We start from the raw sequence: 18,203 nt of genomic DNA, 5'->3' as shown, positions 1-18,203 counted from the left end.
ATGTGAGAAAGCTACCCATATACTTCAAAACTTCTTTAATATCATAATGACCAATGAAAACCTCTTGATCTTATTCTGGGTTTTAATTTTCTCTTCTATAATATAAGGGGTACAGGAGAGAGTGATTTTAGGTGTCATTTAGCAATAAAATGCTCTGAGCTTTCTAGTTCTTTCATTGGATCCTTTTTTGTCCTTTGGGGGAACATACATGAATATTTTTTGTTCCTAACTTAGGTAAAAGATAAAGGAACTCAGGCTGTTGCAAGATGGCTTTCACTGTAATGCTGCAGCTCTTCCATCTTTCATGAGTAATTCTGGATACCGTCAAACCTTCCAATCATGACAGCAAAGTGAGGCTTTGCAGCACACTCACAAAGTTTTCTTCCTTCTGGAATCAAAAGAACTTAAAGCCAAGAGCAAAGAATACAAATAAAAGGGAAAGTAAATGTAGATACCATTTTCAATGACTTAACTTTTCTTTCAGCCTGCTTTTCACTTGCAACAATAAGCCCTGAGGTCTCAGACTGCCTTGTAACTATTTTCTAGAAATATAAGATGGTTCAGGAAAAAGGTGGAAATTTAGATGATAAAATACTAACTCACTTGTTTTTATTTCATTACTGTTATTAGTGACAAATGTGAGAATCTCAGGTATACATAAGAATATGAATAAACCACAAATCAGTCTTACTTAATTTTCCTGACTGATTTTTTGCCTGTTCTAGGAGTGACTATCAAAAAAATACATTGTACATGTAGATACAATATTTTACAGACTAACACTTTAAAACCGCTATGAACATGAAGAACAAACAATTTTAGGGGGACTTACAAAGCAAGTTGACTTTGAAAATGTTCTATAATATTTTTGTATTTTTGCTATCACTCCCAAGTCAAAGAATGTTAAATGAAACAAGAAAAACAGTGGAATTTCCACTTCCCTGACCACACTGATATTACTGTTTATATCCAAGTGTTCTTGGAGCAGTGTTGCAAAAAAAGAAAAAAAAAAACCAGAATTGCCTTTAAAGAATATATAGAGTCAAATCTGCTTTAGAGAGGTCATCTTTAAGTAGACAGTCCTGTGACATTTTTGCATCATGAACGGGGCAGATGGGAGAGAAATGGATTGCAAGAACCGAAGAGGCTAATTCGCTCAGGACCTGTGAGGAGGGAGTAAGAAGTTATTTTCTCCTGGGTGTTGGGTGGTAGGAGTTGGCACTTTTGGAGATTTCCCCATTGTCACTACTCAAGCTTGCAGCCAGCTCTGATCAGAGATACCAGCACACTCCTTGAGGCAGGCTTTACTTAAATTTCTTTATGCTTCATAGTTAGCAATGAAAACCTCTCCCACAACTGAGTTGCCATTGAAACGTGTTTTCTACATAGCAGGCCAATGTTTATAGACCCTTACGGATTTAACCCCGTCTGACAATGTAAGAGGTTACTCAACAAAACTTGGTTTCATTTCCAGAGCCAATTATCTCACCTATTTTACCCACCTCTGTTCCACACATTCCACCCCAATTCAAAGAAAGCTTTATTTTCACTTCGCTTTATTAATCTGTCATTCCCTATATATTCATACACCTGGTTTTTCGTTGCATGGCTTAGTGTTTCCCTTCTGCTCCTTCCTTCCCTGGTTTATCTACACTGGACCACTGTTTGCACTGTATTTTTAATTGCCTATTTTATTTGTCAGTCTCTCCACCTTAACAGTTTTGAACTCAGGGACTGACTCGTCCTTCTCACTGTGGTGTCCATTGGGCCTCGCATGGTAACTGACACACAGTGGGAATTTATAAATGCTCACTGTGTCACTGAATGAATAAGTAAATTAACTAATTAGCTAATGAATACTCTAGTAAGATTTTATGAAAGATATTTACATCAGTTTCTAAAAGTGAAGCTTGCAATTACATGGTAAAAATGACATTATTGTTGTTATTACTATTATTACTACTACCATGATAAGCACCACCAGAAAAGCAAGAGATGAGCATAGACATTACTCATATCGACAATCCATATGAAAAATCCAAAGAAGAAGATCAAAATTATCTTCCTCAGAAATATATCCCCCAGATACTTGCTACCCCCCAGATTTCATGAGGTTCCTCCCTCATATCCTTCACATTTACTCCCAAAATGTTTTCAGAGAAGCTCCCATGATTATCCTTTAAAAAAAAGCAATCTCATCTCCTGCCTTCCCTACACACACACACACACACACACACACACACACACACCTGTAATGAACACATGCTACTGGCTGGAGGCTCACTACCATCAGCCCTTTCTAGGAATTTGCCCTCAACAGAGGAAAGTCATGTCACCAAAGTCACAGTCCCCTTTCCAGGAAACAACTTGCATCCCATTTCTGGTCACTGCCTCAATATAAAGGCCTGGCCTCCATTCCCCAAGTCAAGGCAATCGGAAGGCCCATCCCTGCGTTCCAGTTCTCCGTGGAGTTGGCAGAGGCCCACCTGTGCCTGCTTCAGACCCCAACTTCTCTCTCTACCCAGCCCTGCTTCCTTCTTCAAAACACTTTAAATAAACTTCCTGAACTTCAATCTCCATCTCAGTCTTTGCTGCCTGCACATCTGACCTACAGACCCTTCCTTTATTCTGCTTTATTTTTTCTCCATAGCGCTTACTACATTTATTGCTCTATCACAATTCACACATCACATATTCATTACTGACATATTATATATTCATTTTCTACTGCATTTATTGCCCTCTCGCTCCTCCTGTCAGATTGTAAGTTCCAGTAGGGTAGGAATTTTTTTTTTACTTGCTACTGTAACCAGAGGACTTGGAACACTGAAAGCACTATATAGATTTTCATGATAAATATCAAAAAAATGAAAGTTGGAACTTGCAAACTTATAGCCTGTTTAGACTACTGCTTCTGAACCCCAGGTGTTACTGTCTGCCAGAAATCCAAAGTACCTACCTTGGTATCCATTAATTAAGATCAGACAAAAAATTAAGAATATTCAAAGGGATTTGCCCTAGCATAATTAGGACTATAGCAGCAAGAATTAACATTTTCAGGGGAACAACTTCTGTCACATTTCTTTAATTTATATAACTTTGATTATAATAGTCATCTTCAAAATAATGATAGCTAGCATTAGCATAGAGTGCTCTAGGTCACAAAGCTCTACACATATTATTTCATTTAGTTTGATGCTGATGAAACCATGTAAAGGACATAGAATTGTTATGCTAGTTTTACTAATGAGGAAACTAAAGCTCTGAGATCTTACATGACCTTTTCAATGACACAGCTGGTAAGTGAGTTCCATCCAGGTCTACTGACTTCAAATTCACTGTTCTGTCGCTCAGCACATCACCCTAATAATTCCCTGGAGAGTGACTCCACAAAACTAAAGCTGTTCTACAATACCTATCGGAAAAGCAAAATGTGAGCACCTCAGCAACCCAACTGAAAGACATCCTGTATATAGCTTATTTACATTTATTCCAAATAATATTTTTACATATGCAACATTCATGAGAATTATGAGTTGTCTTGGTTTCATTTGTAGGTTTTTTGCATATATATTTGCAATTGAGAATGAATACCATAGATCTTCTGGATAAAGGACACTTCTTATCTATTACTTCTTACATAATACCTCTGAATATTCATCAACTCTCTGCTGTTCTGTTAAAGATATATACCTACTACCTATGATAATAAAGTTACTTTTGATTTTGTCAATGACTTTTATTCTTTTACATATTTCAAAGGTAAAAATATTAAAAATTCATATAAATAAAAAGAAAATTACATATAGCATTCTCACAAATATATCCCATTATCACATTGTATTTATATATATTCTTCCAATACTCACTCTCTCTTTCTCTCAATATAATACATATTATTTTATAAATTTATTTTTTCTGAAGTATTTTATGTACTGATGATATAGAAATGCTATCTTGTCATTTGAACATCTAGAAATCAACTGGAATATTTAATAATTTTAAAGTAAGTTTTTATTAACAATATAATTATATTATAGACACACAATGTGATTGTCCACATCAAATAAATAAATAAAAACCTAAAGTTTACACATTACAAATAAAAATAAAGGAAAATATATGTTTACTCCTTTTTCATACCTGATTTCTGTTTATTAGGGCACAAGAGAAGGTCCAAAACATTCACGTCTTATGATGGCCTGTCTTAGTCTGCCTGAGCTGCCATAATAAACAAATACCACAGATCTGTGCAGGTTAAACAACAAAAATTTATGTTTTCACAGTTTTAGAGGCTAGGAAGTCCAAGATCAAGGTCCAGCAGGGTTTGGATCTGGTGAGGACTCTCCTCCTGGCTTGTAGATAGCCGTCTTTTCGCTGTGTCCTTGCATGGTAGAAAGAGAGGGAGTGATCTCTCTTGGTGTCCCTTCTTATAACAACATTATCCTGTTGGATCAAGGCTCTACCCTTATCACCTCATTTAACTTCAATTACCCCCTTAGAGGCTGCATCTCCAAATACAACCACATCATGGGTTAGGGCTTCAAAATATACATTTTGGAAGGACCACAGACCCTTAGTCCACAACAAGGCCCAAGCCTAAAAATAAGAATAACTCTAAATAATATGCTCTCAAAGAAGGATCTTGGGGACAACTGAATATACAGAGTTTAGTACCCCAAATCCATGCTAGGCAAGGCATGCTCCTATCCAGATAGCAGCTAAGGTATGACACAGGTTCCCACAGTATAGTTAACTTAGCTGCTATTAGTAATATTGCTATTAGTAAGTCACTTTATCGCTTAAGTCTCAAATCTCTTATCTGCAGAATAGGAATAACATGTTTCTCAAAGGACCAGTGTAAGGATTAAGTGAAGTTATGAGTCCCAACTCTAAAGTTTACACATAAACCTAATAAATGTTAGAAGAAACGAAGAATGACAAACTGTCCCAGATCACCTCAAAGGATATCCAGCTATTTGCAGATTTGCTAAGTCCATCAGGTATGCTCCCAGAGTTCTAACCCAGTACCAAGGAAAGCTCTAGATTGACACAATAAACCATGATCATATATTGAAGGCGCACTTCCTCTCTGCCAGGCTCTGTACCAGGTAATATACATTCTTAGGTAGAAATTACAAAATTTAAAGTGTTAATCATAGTTGTTACATAATTAGACAAGCACACTAGAGGGCAGCGTCTATTGGTAATGGTTAGTCTTTTAGGGCATTAGAGCTGCAAGTCAGGGTGCTAAGAAGTCAATCACTCTCTTCGATAATTATCAAACCTAACAACGACCACACCTCCTAGGCACATCTCAGTCCTAAGCTCATTGGCAGTCAGATTTTTCTCACTGATTGCTCAGACTCAAGGAAGAGGAGCTTTGAAGGCTGTGATGGGACTTGAAAAACTCCTTTATATGCTATCAGTATATAAACAAAAACATCACAAAAAAATCGTGGCTTTCCACTGCGCATTATCCCAGGTAACAGACCCTAAGCTAGGTTCACCACTTAGGATATAGCATTCAAATATCATAACTCTGTGAGGCTGGTACTTTCATTTTCTCCATTCTCAAGATGACAAATAAAATATCATGTGGCTTTAAAAGTAACCTGACCAAGTCAAAGGCCAAGAGCTGAGAAGAGTTTCAAACAATAATTTTTCTAACTCAAAAGCCCATGAGTGAGTCTACAACATGTCCAGGAGGGGCAACCTGAAATTAAGAAAGCCTGGTAACTTAGAATTATGAATTGCTGACAAAGGCCTCTTCTTTCATGAAATTTCAGTAAAGACTTAGAGCTAGGATATAATAGACTATTCAAACTTGGTATTAGAGCTCTGAAAGGAATAACATAAAACAGCTATTAGAAGTCCAAGTGTAGGCAGGGCGTGGTGGCTCACGCCTGTAATCCCAGCACTTTGGGAGGCTGAGATGGTTGCATCACAAAGTCAGGAGTTTGAGACCAGCCTGGCCAATATGGTGAAACCCCATCTCTACCAAAAAAAAAAAGTACAGAAAATTAGCCGAGCATGGTGATGCACACCTGTAGTCCCAGCTACTCAGGAGCCTGAAGCAACAGAATCTCTTGAACCTGGGAGGCAGAGGTTGCAGTGAGCTGAGATTGCACCACTGCACTCCATCCTGGGGTACAGGGCAAGACTCCACCTCAAAAAAAAAAGAAAAAAGAAAAGAAGGCAAAGTGTAAAAGGAAATGAGAATAATTGACTTTTCAGAGCTATTTATTTTCACTCAGAGATAGAGTTCATACTAAATCCTTATTTATACTGGGTATGGAATCATATACATTGTTGAGATCTGAGTCTGATTATGCCTATGGCACTGTGCAATGTATTTCATTGTAAACAAAGTAAGTCTGAGTTTGATTTAGAGAAAAACAAGAAATATCTTTAAAAAAACACTACATGCGAGGGGAAAACACTTCTCCTTTGTCCTCTTTCCTCCTGATTGATGAGCGTTTTTCAAAGTTATCAAAGGGTTGCTACAAGGCTTACCTTGCCCACATGCCTTTGGATGTATTTTCTAGTGCTACTGGGAAGACGTGTAAAGACAAGGCACATTCACCATGGTGTGGTGTGTCAAACTTGAATCACTGGACTTGAGAAAAGAAGGCAAAGTTTGTGTTCTATGCTGAAAATAGCCCATGTATTTCTCTCAGGGATTAAAATGTTTTTGAGGCTAAAAAACAAATTGGGAAAAAGGGTAAAGAAAAAATAGTTTTTTGTTAGTATATAAATATCTACAAAAATCCCATCTTAAAACATCAGTAATACAAGTAAATTAATCTACTAGTAGCAAGATTACCTATCTAATACAAAGTCTATTCATTGCTCATTCATATGGCTATTCTATTTCATAAGGTTTTTGCAAGATGGAATGACATGAAGAATATTGCTTGGAAAAATAGATGATGTAACTTCATAAGCATTTCTCAGGTATTCCTCTTCTGCTAGAATTTAAAATGAATCTGCTTACTACCCTGGCCTCAGCCACATTAATGAATAATTTCTTTTCTCCTTCTGGTGAGTCTCACAGACTACTACACCTTTTTTACCCAAGAAGGCCTATTGTATCTGCCTGAAGGAAATAGATTCAGCTATGTCAAAAGCATATCTTTCAAGAACATAATCTTAAAAGTGAATTGTTTTATGGCCAGCGTGGTGGCTCTGGCTCACATCTGTAATCCCAGCACTTTGGGAGGCCTAGATGGGTCGATCATCTGAGGTCAGGAGTTCAACACCAGCCTGGCCAACATAGTAAAACCCTGTCTTTACTAAAAATACAAAAAAAAAAAAAAAAAAAAAAAAAAAAAAAAAAAAAAAAAAAAAAAAAAAAAAAAAAAAAAAAAGCCAGGTGTGGTGGCACTCACCTGTAATCCCAGCTACTCGAGAGGCTGAGGCAGGAGAATCACTTGAACCTGGGAGGTGGAGATTGCAATGAGCTCAGATGGCACCACTGCACTCCAGCCTGGGAGACAGAGTGAGACTTCATTCAACAACAACAACAACAACAAAAAGTGAATTATTTTAAGATAAAAATGTATGCATTGTATGCATTTTCTTTTTCTTCTGGTCTTCCACCTTATGATCCTCAGGTCCATTACAATATAGGTTTTAGGGTAATGAGTACATTACACCAATAGATTTGCTCATATATTTAAAGAAAAAGCATAGGCAGCTAACCACATTGCCATGTATGTACCTATGCAACAATCCTGAATGTTCTTCACATGTACCCCAAAACCTAAAACACAATAAAAAATAAAAATTTTTTAAAAAGGAAAAAAAAAGCATAGCCTAAACATGCATTATATTAAAGGAAACAAAGCAAGCAGAGGCTATAAAAGTAAACAGGTCAGAGAAAATTTTATGCATAAGTGCAGAAGCCACCAACAGAAGATGCAGTAAAAACCCTATCCTGTCTTGTCTCTGGTAACTGCTTCCTAGTAATGTCTTACCACTACCTTGGACTTGACGTAGCACAAGGCGGCCATCTGTCACTGACACAAGCGTATTCCAGCGCATCTAGAAAAAGGATATGGAATTAGCTCTCTTTCTTCAGCAGTCATAGTTCTGAGCCTCTCTGCCTACCACTTTTCATCTATTTTATTGAAATTCAGTTTTGTGAGCAACTAAACTCTGGCTGAGAGAAATGTGTCTGCAATCCTTTTCAATATATCCACTTTTCAATGTAATCTCAAACTCTGACTGGGTTACACTTTTAAACTAATTCCTTAAGATTTATAGTATCTTAAACTTTCTTTAATTCGACTTTCAAATTCTAAGAGGACTTAGATAATTACATTTGCAATGTGTATAACTTTTATCATAATTATGTGCAAAGAGATACTCTCGTTATCAAAAAATGGCTAATGTCCAGTAGCTGTCAACTCATCTTTTGGGAGTGGGGCAGCAATGCACCATGGTGGTTAGTTTGAGTGGCAAGCTGTCTAATTTATTTCTTCTGAATGAATTACCAGGAATTACAGTAACACAAAAATAAAAAGGCTGTGCAAGTGCCAAGTAATTAAGCACGGTGATGGAATTACATCAGGCTGCCGTGTGGGGTCTAGGCTTTAGCAAAAGAATAGAAAATTGATTTATATTATCTAGATGATCATGTCTTTACTTTGCATGTCTCTGCTACCAATTTATAATACTTCAGTCTGCCTTTTCCTAAGATTATGCCAGCTAGAAGGCATTTGCTTTAACTTTTATATTTGTAGTCTGTAAATGCACAGAAATTTTCTTGTCTTTTAGAGATATGTAGATAATAGAAAATACTAACTCTTCTCTACCCTGCACAAGTACTTACTATTTGACTGATAAGTGTTTAAATTAAAAATCAGGCTATCAACCTCTATTATATGCCAATATTCTATATAGAAGTTATAAAATAAATTATTATGCAGATAAAAAGTAGAAGAGGGACCCAGTTTGTAAAAGAACAGTGATTTACTGTATCACTGTTCACACACATTTTTGAAGAATAGTGTTTTACTGTATCACTATTCATATTTACTGTATCACTGTTATATATATATGTATTTTTAATATCCTTCATGCCCTTTAGGACATTAGTGCATTTGTCAGTAGAAACTTGGATATAGGAATGAGTTATTTAAGGAAATCAGATCTACAGAGCAAGCATCTCTTAGAAAGGCAATAATATCTTGGTGTCCAAGTGGCCCCAATTAAAAATAACAGTTACTTACAATTTTTGAATCCTAATGGGTCTCCTACTCTCCCATTCTCCCACCTACCTTATCCCACAAAAGAATAGTCCTTTGAGAGGTATTATGTATATGTGGGATATTTTTCTCTTTTAATTTTATCTTGTTTTCTGAATAAAATGCATAAAGACTTATGTAAAATCGTACGTATAAGCAGAATATAAAGTCTGCACAACTGTATTAGAAGCTTCAGGATATGATTTTTCTAATTTTGAAGTTCAGAAATGTAGCAACAAAACCTTGCTTGCGACAGATGAGCGAGTTCCAAAAGAGCATATGAGAGCAAAAGATCAAATGAGAAAGAACGTAAAATGACAGTGATATCTCCGTTTCCCAATCTAGAGACATAAAGCTGAGATTTGGTTCTTAAAATTATGAAACTAAATTACAAAAATTCATCTTCTCCTTTCTCCTAGTTTATTTCTCACAGGGAAAAAAAAAGCCCTCTTCTGAGAGAAATTTCTAGTGCAGGGTATGGAACCCTAGCAAGTTCTGATAGTTTCATTGTTCAGCATGTCACTTTGTCAGGCACTCAGTGTATTCTCTGCTTATTCACTCACAGAAACCAATCAAGATGTGTTTCCAGCTAACCTAGGGGTCACCTTGAGTTGTTAACTGCCTGCAGCAAGAATGACAAAAATATTTTCCAGCATTTTACAATTACAATGTTAGACAATGTCATTTTTAAGTCAAGAAAAAAACTGGAAAACTTAGCAATATACTAGAAAAAGAATGAGTTAAGAAAAAAACCGAAATATGCCCTATTAGGGTTAAGAAAACTGGCTCATATTATCCTGAATAAGATAAAGCTACTGGAAAAGTATAAATTAGTCCAGTTGACCCTATGCTCTACACAAAAACACAACAAAACAAAAACCTCTGTAAAGAGAAAACTCAGTATATATTTCTCAAAATCCATTTAGCTCATAATGAATTTTTTGGTTTGTTTTTATAGTAAACCAAGGGATTGTTCTAACTCAGTGAAAACTAAAAAAAACAGCTAAGAGAACAAACACACATACAAAATATTTGAATGTTAAACACATGGAGATGTTTGACTTCATTTTAAATGAGTCAAAACCTTCTTGAGGGGCATATAACAATATGTCTTAAGCCCCACTAGACTCAGTAATTCCAGCTTTGAAATTTAAGAATGTGCCCGAAGATCTCGCAACAATTAGACTCTCCACAGTGTCCAAATAAACAAATAGGAACTTATTGAGTTCTGGAATATCCATAAAATGGAACACTCTGAAACTATTAAAAAAAATCATGTGGCAGAAGTTTATTTATTATAAAACAAAGATATTCAAGATTAAAATAGAAATTTGACACAGCTATTTTATGTGTCATTTTTGGGTATGGCCATTTTTTCCCAGCTTAACTGAGGGAAAATTGAAAAACAAAACTCTACATTTAAGGTACAGCAAGGGTGTCCAATCTTTTGGCTTCCCTGGACCACACAGGAAGAATTGTCTTGGACCACACATAGAATATACTAACACTAACGACAGCTGATGAGCTTTAAAAAATTGCAAAAGAAAAATCTCATATGTTTTAAGAAAGTTTACAAATGTGTGTTGAGCCACATTCGAAGCCTCCCAGGTCTGCACGTAGCCCACAGGTGGTGGGTTGGACAAGCTTGCTGTACAACAGGATGCTGTAACCCAGTACTGCCATTTCTCTAAGAGAACGAAAAGGAGTTATGTTTTCAATTATTATTTCTTCTTTTCTCTTTCCTCCTCTGCCCCTGTTCCCCACTTCCTACCTCACTCTTTAGAAATGCAATTAAACCTCTACCTTCCCTTCATCAGACACCCCCTACAGGACAAGCTCATCTAACGGTGCGTATCTAGAAGCCCCAGAGCTGGCAATCTCTCCCACCAGAAGATAACCTCTAGAGACGAGAGTCAATTTACAACTTAAATATGCCCACAGGACACTCTCTCCCATCTGGAGAGTATCTCAAGACCACAGCCACCGTCCAATCTAGCTCTGCCCATGATGGCACCAGCTCAACCACTGGGTGGATAAGGCAACCAAGCAAGTCACCTAGACTCCCAACCTCTCCTTCCCTGCATGCCATTCATGCCAAGTTCCTTTTTAAAAGCTCTGACTTTCTGCCCCAAAAGTGAAACCATGGCTTTAAAGGCAGGAGCCTGGACTTCTTTCCATAAGCTAAGTTTGAATTAAAAAGTCACTTTCTTTATATCAGACCTCACTCTTGTTAACTTGACTTGGCAAGCATCGAGGGAGTGAATCTCCAATCGAGTTACAATGCTTTGATATATGTAAATATTGCGAAGTGATATCAAGTTAGTCAGCACCTCCATCACTTCACATAGTCTTTGCTGTGTGATGAGAACATTTAAGGCCTCTCTTTTAACAGATTGCAAGGATACAATACAGACAGTTCCCTATTTACAATTTTTCAATTTTAAGATGGTGTAAAAATCAAAGTCAGTAGAAACTGCATTTTAAGTACCCGTATAACCATTCTGTTTTTCACTTTCAGTACAGTATTCAATAAATTACATGAGATATAGAGCACTTTATTATTAAGTAGGTTTTGTATTAGGTGATTTTGCCCAAGTAGCTAATATAAGTGTTCTGAGCATATGTAGAGTAGGCTAGGCTAAGCTATGATATTCTGTAGCCTGGGTGTATTAAATGCATTTTAAAGTTACAACAAGCTTGTCAAACCCATGGCCCATGGGCTACATGTGACACAGTATGGCTTTGAAAGAGGCCCAACACAGATTTGTAAACTTTCTTGAAACATGAGATTTTTTTGGTGATTTTTTTTTAGCTCATCAGCTATCATTAGTGCTAGCATATTTTATGTGTGGCCCAAAACAATCCTTCCAGTGTGGCCCAGGGAAGCCAAAGGATTGGACACTCCTAAGTTACAATATTTTCAACTTACGTTGAATCTGTTGAGATGTGATCCCATAAAGGAACATCTGTACAGTATTATTAACTATTGTCATCATGCTACATATTAAATTCCCAGAACTTACTCATCTTATAAGTGAAAGTTTGTACTCCTTGACCAACACCATTTGGGGGATGTTACATGGCCCTAAACAAATAATTTTAATTTCATCTTTGTAAAAAATCAGTCATATATATGACCAAAATTTTACCTTATCCCTGGCACTCATCCCTCCTGAGCCTACAGAGAAGGTGCAAGGTGTTAGGCAATCTTATTCAACATAGGACTGGAAGTCCTGGCAAGAGCAATCAGGTCAGAGAAAGAAATAAAGGGCATCCAAATCAGAAAAGAAGAATTACTACCTCTATGGAAAACAGGATGGAGATTTCTTTAAAAACTAAAAGTAGACCTATCATTCAATCCAGCAGTCCTGCTACTGGGCATCTCCTAAACAAAAAGATATCATTTTACTCCTACAAGAATGATCATAATTAAAAAGTCAGAAAACAATAGATGTTGACCTGGATGTGGTGAAAGTGGTATGTTTATACACTGCTGGTGGGAATGTAAATTAGCACAACATCGGTGGAAAACAGTATGAAGATTTCCTTAAAGAACTAGTAGTAGATTAATCATTTGATCTAGAAATCCCACTACGGGGTATCTACCCAAATGAAAAGACATCATGATATGAAAAAGGCACAATGGGATGCTGGGCCAAGATGGCTAAATAGGAACAGCTCCGGAGTGCAGCTCCCACCAAGAGCAATGCAGAAGGCAAGTGATCTCTGCATTTCCAACCAAGGTACCAGGTTCATTTCAATGCAACTGGTTGGATAGTGGGTGTAGCTCAAGGAGGGCAAAGCAAGGCAGGGCAGGGCACTGCCTCACCCAGAAGTGAAATTGGCAGGCAGATCAGGAGCTTTTCCCCTCTGGCACTCCGGTTCACATACTGTGCCTCTCCCATGGCCTTTGCAACCCACAGATCAGGAGATCCCCACCAGGCTGAAAAGCACCAAGAGTTACCAGCACAGAACTGAGTGGTAGTTCCAGCCAGCACCACAGGTTTTTGGCATAGATCTGGGTGGACATTTTGACTAGTGCCAAGAGTGCCTGAGGGATGGAGCTTCCTACTGCCCAGAAACAGGGGGAGCTGAAAGCAGGGAGATGGGTGATACAGCTTGGTGGGTCCCACCCCCACAAAGACCAGCAAACTGAAGCCCTCTTGCTTGAGAGTTTCGCAACCAGCACATCAGTTCAAGCTCAACCCGGGACAATCAAGCTCAGAGTGGGGAAGAGTGTCTGTCATTGCTGAGGCAGTTCTAGTCTTACCTGAGTAAACAAAGGCCAGAGGAAGCTTACACAGCAGCTGGACTGAGCCCATGGCAGCCCAGCAGCACCTCTGCAGGCAGACAAGGGACAAATTGCCTTCTCAAGAGGCTACGTGACCTCTGTATAACCAAAGAGACGTCTCATACAGGAGAGCTCTGGTTGACACCTGGCAGATACTCTTCTGGGATGAAGTTACCAGAGGAAAGATCAGGCAGCATTCCTTGCTGTTTGGCAGCCCCTGCACGTGATTCCCAGGCAAGCAAGGTCTGAAGTGGATCTCCAGCAGTCCTACAGCAGAAAGGCCTGACTGTGAGAAGGAAAACTAAAGAGCAAAAAGAAATAGCTTCAACACCAACAAAAAGGATGTCCACTCAGAGACCCCATCCGATATCATCAACCTCAAAGATCAAAGGTAGATAAATCCATGAAGATGGGAAGAAACCAGCACAAAAAGAATGAAATCAGCAAAGGCCAAAATGCCTCTCCTCCTCCAAGGGATCACAACTCCTCACCAGCAAGGGAACAAAACAGAATGGAGAATGAGTTTGATGAATTGACAGAAGCAGGCTCCAGAAGGTGGGTAATAACAAACTCCTCTGAGCTAAAAGAACATGTTCTAAACCAATGCAAAGAAACTAAAAACCTTGAAAAAAGGTTAGATGAAATGTTAACTAGAATTACCAGTTTGGAGAAGAACATAAACAAATTGATGGAACTGAAAAACACAGCACAAGAACTTTGCAAAGCATACACAAGTTTCAATAGCTGAATTGACCAAGCAGAAGAAAGGATATCAACAAATGAAATAAAACAAGAAGGCAAGATCAGAGAAAAAAGAGTGAAAAGAAATGAACAAGCCACCAAGAAATATGGGATTATATGAAAAAAACCTAATCGACACTTAATCGGTGTAACTGAATGTGATGCGGAGAATGAATCCAAGCTGGAAAACACTCTTCAGGATATTATCCAGGAGAACTTCCCCAACATAGCAAGGCAGGACAACATTCAAATCCAGGAGATACAGAGAACACCACAAAGATATTCCTCAAGAAGAGCAACCCCAAAGCACATAATCGTCAGATTCACCAGGGGTGAAATGAAGGAAAAAAATGCTAAGGGCAGCCAGAGAGAAAGGTCAAGTCACCCACAAAGGGAAGCCCATCAGACTCACAGTGGATCTCTTGGCAGAAACCTTACAAGCCAGAAGAGAGTGGGGGCCAATATTCAACATTCGTAAAGCAAAGAAACTTCAACCCAGAATTTCATATCCAGCCAAACTAAGCTTCATAAGTGAAGGAGAAACAAAATCCTTCATGGGCAAGCAATTTCTAAGAGATTTTGTCACCACCAGGCCTGCCTTATAAGAGCTCTTGAAAGAAGTGCTAAACATGGAAAGGAAGAACCAGCACCAGTCACTGAAAAAACATACCAAATGGTAAAGACCAATGATGCAATGAAGAAACTGTGCCAACTAATGGGCAAAACAACCACCTAGTAACAAAATAGCAGGTTCAAATTCACACATAACAATATTAATGTTCAACATAAATGGCCTAAATGCCGCAATTAAAAGACACAGACTGGCAAACTAAATAAAAAGTCAAGGCCCATAGGTATGCCACATTCAGGGGATCCATCTCACATGTAAAGACACACACATAGATTCAAAATAAAGGATGGAGGAAGATTTACCAAGCAAATGGAGAGCAAAAAAAGCAGAGGTTGCAATCCTAGCCTCTGATAAAATGGACTTTAAACCAACAAAGATCAAAAGAGACAAAGAAGGGCATTACATAATGGTAAAAAGATCAATGCAACAAGAAGAGCTAACTATCCTAAATATATATGCACTCAATACAGGAGCACCCAGATACATAAAGCAAGTTCTTAACAACCTACAAAGAAACTTAGACTCCCACACAATAATAGTGGGAGATTTTAACAATCCACTGTCAATATTAGACAGATCAACAAGACAGAAAATTAACAAGAATATCTAGGACTTGAATGCAGATCTGGACCAAGCGGATCTCATAGACATCTACAGAATTCTCCACCCCAAATCCACAGAATATACATTCTTCTCAGCACCACATCACACATACTCTAAAATTGACCACATAATTGGAAGTAAATCACTCCTCAGCAAATGCAAAAGAATGGAAATCATAACAGTCTCTCAGACCACAGTGCAATTAAATTAGAATTCAGGATTAAGAAACTCACTCAAAACCACACAACTACATGGAAACTGAACAACAGGCTCCTGAATGACTACTGGATAAACAATGAAATGAAGGCAGAAATAAAGATGTGCTTTGAAACCAATGAGAACGAAGACACAACGTACCAGAATCTCTGGGACAAACTTCCCCCCAGCAGTGTCTGGGGGAAAATTTATAGCACTAAATGCCCACATGAGAAGCGAGAAAAGATCTAAAATTGACACCCTAACATCACAATTGAAAGAGCTAGAGAAGCATAATCAAAAAAATTCAAAAGCTAGCAGAAGACAAACTAAGATCAGAGCAGAACTGAAGGAGATACAGACACAAAAAACTCTTCAAAACATCAATAAATCCAGGAGCTGGTTTTTTGAAAAGATCCACAAAAAAAGACTGCTAGCCAGACTAATAAGAAAGAAAAGAGAGAATAATTGAGTAGATGCAATAAAAAAAATGATAATGGGATATCACCACTGATTCCACAGAAATACAATCCACTATCAGAGATTACTACAAACAACTCTATGCCCCAAACCAGTAAATCTTGAAGAAATGGATAAATTCCTGGACACTTACACCCTCCCAAGATTAAACGAGGAAGATGATGAATCCCTAAATAGACCAATAACAAGGGCTGGAGTTGAAGCAGCAATTAATAGCCTACCAACGAAAAAATGTCCAGGTCCAGATGGGCTCACAGCCAAATTCTACCAGACGTACAAGTAGGAAGTGGTACTATTCCTTTCAAAACTATTCCAAACAATACAAAAAGAGGGAATCCTCCCTAACTCATTTTATGAGACCAACATAACCCTGATACCCAAACCTGGCAGAGACACAACCAAAAAGGAAAACTTCAGGCTAGTATCCATGATGAACATAGATGCAAAAATCTTCAGTAAAATACTGGAAAACTGAATGCAACAGCACATCAAAAGCTTATTCATCACAATCAAGTAGGATTCATCCTGGGTATGCAAGGCTGGTTGAACATATGCAAGTCTATACACGTAATCCACCACATAAACAGAGCCAAAGACAAAAACCACATGATTATCTCAATAGATGCAGTGAAGGCCTTCAACAAAATTCAACAGCCCTTTATACTAAAAACTCTCAATAAACTAGGAACTGATGGAACATATCTCAAAATAATAAAACCTGTTTATGACAAACCCACAGCCAATATCATACTGAATGCTCAAAAACTGAAAGCATTCCCTTTGAAAACTGGCACTAAAAAAGGATGCCCTCTCTCACCATTGCTATTCAATATAGTATTGGAAGTTCTAGCCAGAGCAATCAGGCAAGAAAAAGAAATAAAGAGTATTCAATTAGGAAAAGAGGAAGTCCAATTGTCTCTATTTGCAGATGACATGATTGCATATTTAAAAGACCCCATTATCTCAGCCCAAAATCTCCTTAAACTGATAAGCAACTTCAGCAAAGTGTCAGGATACAAAATCAATGTACAGAAATCCCAAGCATCCTATACACCAATAACAGACAAACAAAGAGCCAAATAATGAGCAAACTCCCATTCACAATTGCTACAAAGAGAATAAAATACCTAGGAATACAACTAACAAAGGATGTGAAGGACCTCTTCAAGGAGAACTACAAACCACTGCTCAAGGAAGTAAGAGAGGACACAAACAGATGGAAAAACATTCCTTGCTCATGGTTAGGAAGAATCAATATTATGAAAATGGCCATACTGGCCAAAGTAGCTTATAGATTTAATGCTATCTCCATCAAGCTACAATTGACTTTCACAGAACTGGAAAAAAATCAATTTAAACTTCATATGAAACCAAAAGAGAGTCTGCATAGCTAAGACAATCCTAAGAAAAAAGAACAAAGCTGGAAGCAACATACTACCTGACTTCAAACTATACTACAATGCTACAGTAATCAAAACAGCATGGTACTGGTACCAAAACAGAGATACAGACCAACAGAACAGAACAGAGGCCTCAGAATTAACGCCAGACATCTACAACAATCTGATCTTTGACAAACTTGACAAAAACAAGCAATGGGGAGAGGATTCTCTGTTTAATAAATGGTGTTGGGAAAACTGGCTAGCCACATGCAGAAAGCTGAAACTGGACCCCTTCCCGACACCTTACACTAAAATTAACTCCAAATGGATTAAAGATTTAAAATAAGACCTAACACCATAAAAACCCCTGGAAGAAAGCCTAGGCAATACCATTCAGGATATAGGCATAGGCAAGGACTTCATGACTAAAACACCACAAGCAATGGCAACAAAATCCAAAATAGACAAATGGGATCTAATTAAACTTAAGAGTTTCTGCTCAGCAAAAGAAACAATCATTTGAGTGAACTGACAACCAACAGAATGGGAAAAACTTTTTGCAGTCTACCCATCTGAAAAAGCACTAATAACTAGAATCTACAAAGAACTAAAGCATATTTATTAAAAAA

At 37.7% G+C, this 18,203-nt stretch overlaps 1 long non-coding RNA gene across 2 annotated transcripts in view; it reads right to left on the bottom strand.

The window, feature by feature from the left end:
- Positions 1-259: 259 nt before the first annotated feature.
- Positions 260-18,203, bottom strand: part of LOC119472084 — a 146,853-nt gene continuing 128,909 nt past the window's right edge. The window contains exons 1-3 of one of the 2 annotated variants that reach the window (XR_005201200.1): positions 6,517-6,689; positions 4,144-4,248; positions 260-542 (exon numbers count right to left, since the gene is read on the bottom strand). This is a non-coding gene — a long non-coding RNA (uncharacterized LOC119472084). Of the gene's footprint in view, positions 543-4,143; positions 4,249-6,516; positions 6,690-18,203 lie in introns of those variants that run through there. The other variant, XR_005201199.1, reaches the window with a different exon arrangement.

The sequence above is a fragment of the Cebus imitator genome, unplaced genomic scaffold (genome assembly GCF_001604975.1).
Source record: "Cebus imitator isolate Cc_AM_T3 unplaced genomic scaffold, Cebus_imitator-1.0 Scaffold4, whole genome shotgun sequence".
Lineage (NCBI taxonomy): Eukaryota > Metazoa > Chordata > Mammalia > Primates > Cebidae > Cebus > Cebus imitator.
This window is presented reverse-complemented; position numbering and strand designations above follow the sequence as displayed.